The sequence below is a fragment of the Gastrolobium bilobum genome, unplaced genomic scaffold (assembly GCF_033153095.1).
Source record: "Gastrolobium bilobum isolate Gb01-03AN ecotype WA unplaced genomic scaffold, APGP_CSIRO_Gbil_v1 utg174621, whole genome shotgun sequence".
In the NCBI taxonomy this organism is placed as follows: Eukaryota; Viridiplantae; Streptophyta; class Magnoliopsida; order Fabales; family Fabaceae; genus Gastrolobium; species Gastrolobium bilobum.
Window position 1 is genome coordinate 12,113 of NW_026895809.1, and position 6,522 is coordinate 18,634.

General features: G+C 39.7%; 1 non-coding gene across 1 annotated transcript; it reads right to left on the reverse strand.

Annotated features, from left to right (window-relative positions):
- Window positions 1-2,950: 2,950 nt before the first annotated feature.
- Window positions 2,951-3,057, reverse strand: LOC133296121 (small nucleolar RNA R71). The gene has a single exon (XR_009749456.1). It is a non-coding gene; the product is annotated as a small nucleolar RNA R71 (small nucleolar RNA).
- Between the last annotated feature and the right edge of the window lie 3,465 nt (window positions 3,058-6,522).

Genomic DNA, 6,522 nt, shown 5'->3' on the forward strand with positions numbered 1-6,522 from the left:
GGGATAAAAGGGTTTTGAGTTGAATGGAAGTAGAAGAACTTGAAGAAATCAGAGACCGAGTTTAAATAGACTGTGGGGGAGAAAATGAAAGGTTTCTGGGACGTGGAGGTTAAGGAGAGGAGGTTGAAGAGGTAGTGGAATGGGGACGTTACAGAACGAGTGGTCAATAGTAGGTGACCAGTTACTGATGAGATGAGTGTGAGAAGATGGAAAAGTTTAGGTCGAGACGTGGGAGAGAGGGAAAAGGAAAGGGTGCAGTTGTCTTAATGGTTGAGGAGACGGTTGCTTTTTCTGCACGCATTTCCAAGAATTGCAATGAGTGCAAATTGGATATGACTGCGTATCTTTTTAAGTGACTCAGCAGGGACAGGTGTCCCAGTCACTCTTATCTCCTAACCCAGGGAACGTTCCCTTTGTCTTTTCCTAACTAATAAATAAATAACTAACTAAAATAAATAATAAGAAAACATGCAATAGTGAGTACTAAGTAAGGAAAAGGGGACGTACTAACCTATCACCTATTATTTAATAAATCTAAATGAACATGTAACAAAACATTTAATTATATCTATATGTATATATATATATATATATTTTATATTGGGATTGTGTGGTTAGGGACCACCCAAAAACTACGTTCCTAAAATGGGACATACTTTATTTGGACTTTTTGGAGAGGAACATCAGACGTTCTCTCCTTTTTGGAGCTATGTGGTTATGGATAATCACCCTAAAACTTTGCTCTTTGTCAGAGAGCAAATGTATCTACTGGGTTGCCTCCTGATGAACCCTTAGTTCATCATGGTCTTTAGCAGGAATTAGGATCAAATTGTGTGATTAAATGATGAAAAACAAGGTTAATGTCCTAAGATGTCCTCAATTACAAGTTCAAGAGCTTTATTGGAATTGGAAATTTGTATGATTCTTGTAGGAAAAGCAAGCTTGAAAGACAACTGGAGAAAGAAGAAGATTCTGGAGCTCAAGAGGAGAAAAATTGCCTAAGTGTTGAGCGCTAAAACGTCCACACTGAGCGTTTTAGCGCCCTGCTACAGGAAGAGGCTAAAACTTGCTGGTGATGAGCGCTAAAACACCCACACAGAGCATTTTAGCGCGCTGCTGCACTTAGAAGATGGAAAATTGCTGGTCTTGTGCGCTAAAACGGCCTGCAATAAGCGTTTTAGCGCCCTGAAGTGGAAAAAGGACTCTGGTCTCCACCGCTAAAACGTCCAAATCAAGAGTTTTAGCGTTGGAGTCAGTTAAAGTCAGTTGAGCATCCACCAAGTTTGGACGCTAAAACGGTCATTCCTTAACGTTTTAGCGTTTTTGTCAGTTAAAAGCAGTTGAGCATACGTAAAGCATGGACGCTAAAACGGTCACTTATGGACGTTTTAGCGCCCACATCAGTTTTCTGTTTTTAATTGTAACACTATAAAAGGCAAAGCCTTCACACTTAGTAAAGGATCTGGAATTTTCTCTCTCTCTCTCTTAAACTTTAGTCTGACTTCTCTCTAAATTCTCTTAGTGTTTTAGTTTTTGTATTAGGATTTCTTTGTAATAGTTTGGAGATTTAAGACCTTCAACATGGAAATGAAGTTTGATTCTTCTTTTCTTGTCTATTCCTTAGTCATGTCTGAGTAGAGTCTTTGTAGTCTGAATGCAATAGAACTCCATGATAATATTATGTTGATCTGATTAATATGATGAAGTATTTTTCATGTGTTGATTTGAGATTTTCTGATTTAATTATTTCTATCAAGGAAGTAGTGTAGAATAGGGATGTTTATATGACTTCTGTATCTGATAATCTCAACATCATTCTAGTACTCAAGGGATTGATGCTAGAGTTCTGATGTAATCTTAAGACTTTAGTATTTCATGCATGTATTAAGAAAGAGATCACCAAGGGATTGAGGTTTCTGATTAATGTATCTATCAGGGTAGTAAGGGATTACATCTTGATGATAAGTAAAAGGTTGATTAACATCACATGGAAAAGAATTCATCATATGATCAGTTTTTACATGGGTTATTATGGAGGAAAGTTGTTTTCTGACTACTTGTTGTTTTATTAATTCTTAATCCATATTTATTTTGTGTCAAATTACTTACAATCAATTTTCTGGTGACAAATTATTTATGACTTTTACAAATTCTTATCTGATTCAAATTAGTTTTCTATGGTTTATTGGTGCTTGAACACAATTCCTCGTGGGAACGATCTTTACTCATCATTTTATTACTTGTACGACTATTGCACTTGCTAAACGTCCAACAAGTTTTTGGCGCCGTTGCCGGGGAATTTGTTTTTCAACACTAACTGATACCATAGAATTCTGAGATTGAATCCTTTTATTTTCAGTATTTTAGTTTATATTAAGTTTCTGGTCAATTTTGATTCTGGTATATGCGAGGTACACTTGATCCGAATTTGTTGTTGTATGATCCAGAATTAGAAAGGACATTGAGGAAGCACAAAAGGGCAGGCCGGAAAAGGAGACAGTTGCAAGAAATTGGTGAATCCAGTACGGTTAATCAGGAAGAGATAATGGCAGAGAATCACAGACCACTACCACCACCACCACCACAGAGGACACTGGGAGAGTACATGACTCCTGCACTGATTCCTCCAATTGGGAGTGTTGTGCGCCCAATAGTGGAGCCCAACAACTTTGAATTGAAGCCTGCTTTGATACATTTGGTGCAGAAGGATCAGTTTGCTGGAACCAGTGCAGAGGACCCTTACTTGCACATAGAGAACTTTCTGTTGTTGAGTGATACTGTGAAGATAAATGGTGTCACAAGAGATGCAATTCTGTTGAGACTATTCACTCATTCACTGACGAATGATGCAAGGAGATGGCTGCAATCATTACCACAAGGAAGTATAACAACTTGGGATGATCTGCAAACCAAGTTCTTGCAGAGGTTTTTCTCAGCATCTAAGAGGGCCAAGTTGAAGGATGAGATTACAAGCTTTAAGCCGAAAGAGTCAGAATCCATTTATGAGGCTTGGGAGAGATTCAAGACTTTGTTGAGGAAATGTCCACAACATGGAATTGAGGCATGGCAACAAGCAGCAATCTTCCTGCAAGGAATGACCACTAACACTAGAACCTTGGTGCATGCCACTGCTGGTGGATCATTGACTACCAAGACTCCTCAAGAAGCCTTGGATATCTTTGAGTCATTGGCATCTCAGGAATTTGATAATGCCCCAGTGGCTGACAGAAGGTCAGGAATCATCAGGTTGGATGGGTATGATGCTCTGTTGGCAAGGAATGATCAGCTGATGCAGACACAGAGACAATAGCAGCAACAGTTGGATACCCTTATTAAGCAACTCTCTTCACAAAAGGTAGCTTCTGTGGAAACCAAGAGTGTATGTGCTATCTGTGGCAAAGGCCATGTGACAGAGGAGTGTGATTATGGGGGATCACCAGAACAAGCAGAGGTGAATAGAGTGTGGTATGATCAGAATAATCAAAGGAACTACAACAATCAGGGAAGGAATGTTTATGTGCCACCATGGAAGAACAAGAATCAACACCCAGGATTCAGCTATAGTTCCAACCATCAATTGAACCCACCATTACATCCTCCACCACCACATATGAAGGAGCAGTCAAGTGATCCTGCTGCATGGGAGAAAGCGTTTGCTCAGTTATCTAAGACAACTCAGGATTATATCCAGGGGTCTAATTCATTCAGGGAAGAGACAACTGCATTCATGCAGGAGACCAGAACTTCTTTCAGAAATCAGGAAGCATCAATCAGAAATTTGGAGACCCAGATTGGTCAATTATCAAGACAGATATCAGAGAGACCACAAGGGAAATTTCCAGGTGATACATTAGTGAATCCTAAGGAGCACTGTAAAGCAATTATGACAAGAAGTGGGTTGGTACTTCAACCAGTGAAAAAGAATGTGGAAAATAAAAAGAATGAAGAAGAGGTTGTGGTTGAAGATGTAGTCTCTGATGATGAAGTAGAGAAGATGAGAAATGAGAAAAGTGAGAAGGAAGTAGTTGTTAGAGATGTTATAGTTGGAATTGAGAAAGAAGAGGAAGGGAAGGACAATAAGAATGAAGGAGAGGTAGAAGTTGGTAAAAATGCTTCCCCACAAAAGATGATGAAGTGGGAAAAGAAGAAGATGGCTGACAAGAAAGAACAGCCAGTTATTTTATCTCCCTATGCTAGAGTTCCCTACCCTCAAAGGTTGAAGCAAGAGATTCAGAAACAGCACTATGCAAGATTTCTGGATATCTTCAAAAATTTACAAATTAACATACCATTTTCTGAAGCACTGGAAAATATGCCTCACTATGCAAAGTTCATGAAGGATCTTCTTACTAAGAAGAGGAAATTAACTGATGGTGAGACAGTGGCCCTAACAGCAGAGTGTAGTGCCCTAATCCAGAAGAAGCTTCCAACAAAAATGAAAGATCCTGGAAGCTTCAGTATCTCTATTGCTATAGGAGATGTGGAGGTGGGAAAGGCATTGTGCGATTTGGGAGCCAGTATAAACTTGATGCCGTTGACAGTATGTAGAGCTTTGGGAATCAACACTTTGAAGGAGACCAATCTTATTCTGCATCTTGCAGATAGATCTATCAAGAGGCCTGAAGGTGTGGTTGAAGATGTCTTGGTCAAGGTAGACAAGTTTATTTTTCCAGTGGATTTTGTGATTCTTGACATGGAGGAAGAGGATACAGAAAGTCCTCTATTGTTAGGAAGACCCTTTTTAGCAACTGCAAGATCTTTGATAGATGTTGAACAAGGAAAGTTGTTGCTAAGGGTGGATGAGGAAACAGTCACAATTGATGTATTTGAAACTATCAAGCACCCTGTTGATGTGGGGGATTGTTTTAGATTGGATGTGATACAGGAGGTTGTGGAAGAAGTGAATAAAGAAGAAGAATTCCCAGTTGAGGAAGAAAGATCAGAAGAAGAGACAGGTACAGAAGATTACCAAGAAGAGCCAGAAGTGGAAGAGCTTGAGAAGAAGATTGATGACATTCCAAAAGGAGCACCTAAGGTAGAACTTAAAGAATTACCTTCACATTTGAAGTATGTGTTCCTTGGGGATGATCAAACATATCCAGCAATCATTAATGCAATGTTGTCTGATGAGGAAGAAGGAAAGTTGATTGAAGTACTTAAGAAGAATAAGCTGGCAATTGGTTGGCAATTTTCTGATCTCAAGGGTATCAATCCTTCCTTCTGCACCCATAAAATATTGATGGAAGAAGAGGTCAAACCAGTAAGGCAACCACAGAGGAGACTCAACCCCACTATGAAGGAGGTAGTGAGGAAGGAGGTTGTGAAGTTGCTTGATGCTGGGATGATTTACCCTATTTCAGACAGTGCTTGGGTGAGTCCTGTGCAGACAGTGCCCAAGAAAGGGGGGATGACTGTGGTGAAAAATGAGAATAATGAGTTGATTCCCACAAGGACAATCACTGGTTGGAGAATGTGTATTGACTATCGGTTGTTTCTTGGATGGTTATTCAGGGTACAATCAGATAGCTGTGACACCAGAGGACCAGGAGAAGACCACATTTACATGTCCATATGGAATTTTTGCATATCGGAGGATGTGTTTTGAAAGAAAAGTTGACCACTGCACCTATCATGATGGCACCTGATTTCTCATTACCATTTGAATTAATGTGTGATGCCAGTGACTATGCTGTAGGAGTGGTACTAGGCCAAAGAGTAGATAAATTATTGCATGTCATTTACTATGCCAGTAAAATCCTAAATGACGCACAAAGGAATTACTCTACCACAGAAAAAGAATTACTGGCTATTGTGTATGCATTTGACAAATTCAGGCTATATCTGTTAGGATCAAAAGTTATTGTTTACACTGACCATGCAGCTTTAAAGTATTTGTTAAGCAAGCAGGAAGCTAAACCCAGGTTGCTCCGCTGGATGTTACTGTTGCAAGAGTTTGAGGTAGAGATCAAGGACAAAAAGGGAGTTGAAAACTTGGTGGCTGATCACTTATCCAGGATTACAGAAAAGAGCTTCAAGAAGGACCGGAAGTAGTGATCAGAGAAGAGTTTCCTGATGAACATATTTTGACAATATGTGCTGTCACAGAGATGGTTAGGGATAAAGTCTTATCTATCAGTACCCCACCATGGTTTGCTGATTTCGCCAACTATAAAGCTTCTGGATTGATGCCTAAGGATTTCACATGGCAACAGAGGAAGAAATTTCTGCACGATGTTAAGAGATACATTTGGGATGAGCCATATCTTTTCTATAGATGTTCAGATAGTGTGATCAGACGGTGTATTCCAGAGGAAGAACAGAAGGATGTGTTGTGACATTTTCATGGTTCTGCATATGGTGGACATTTTGCAGGTGAGAGAATTGCAGCAAAAGTATTGTTGAGTGGCTTCTACTGGCCCACCTTATACAAGGATGCAAAGAAGTTTGTGGAGGCATGTGACAACTGTCAGAGAACTGGGAATATTTCTAGGCGACATGAGATGCCGTTGAACAATATCCAAG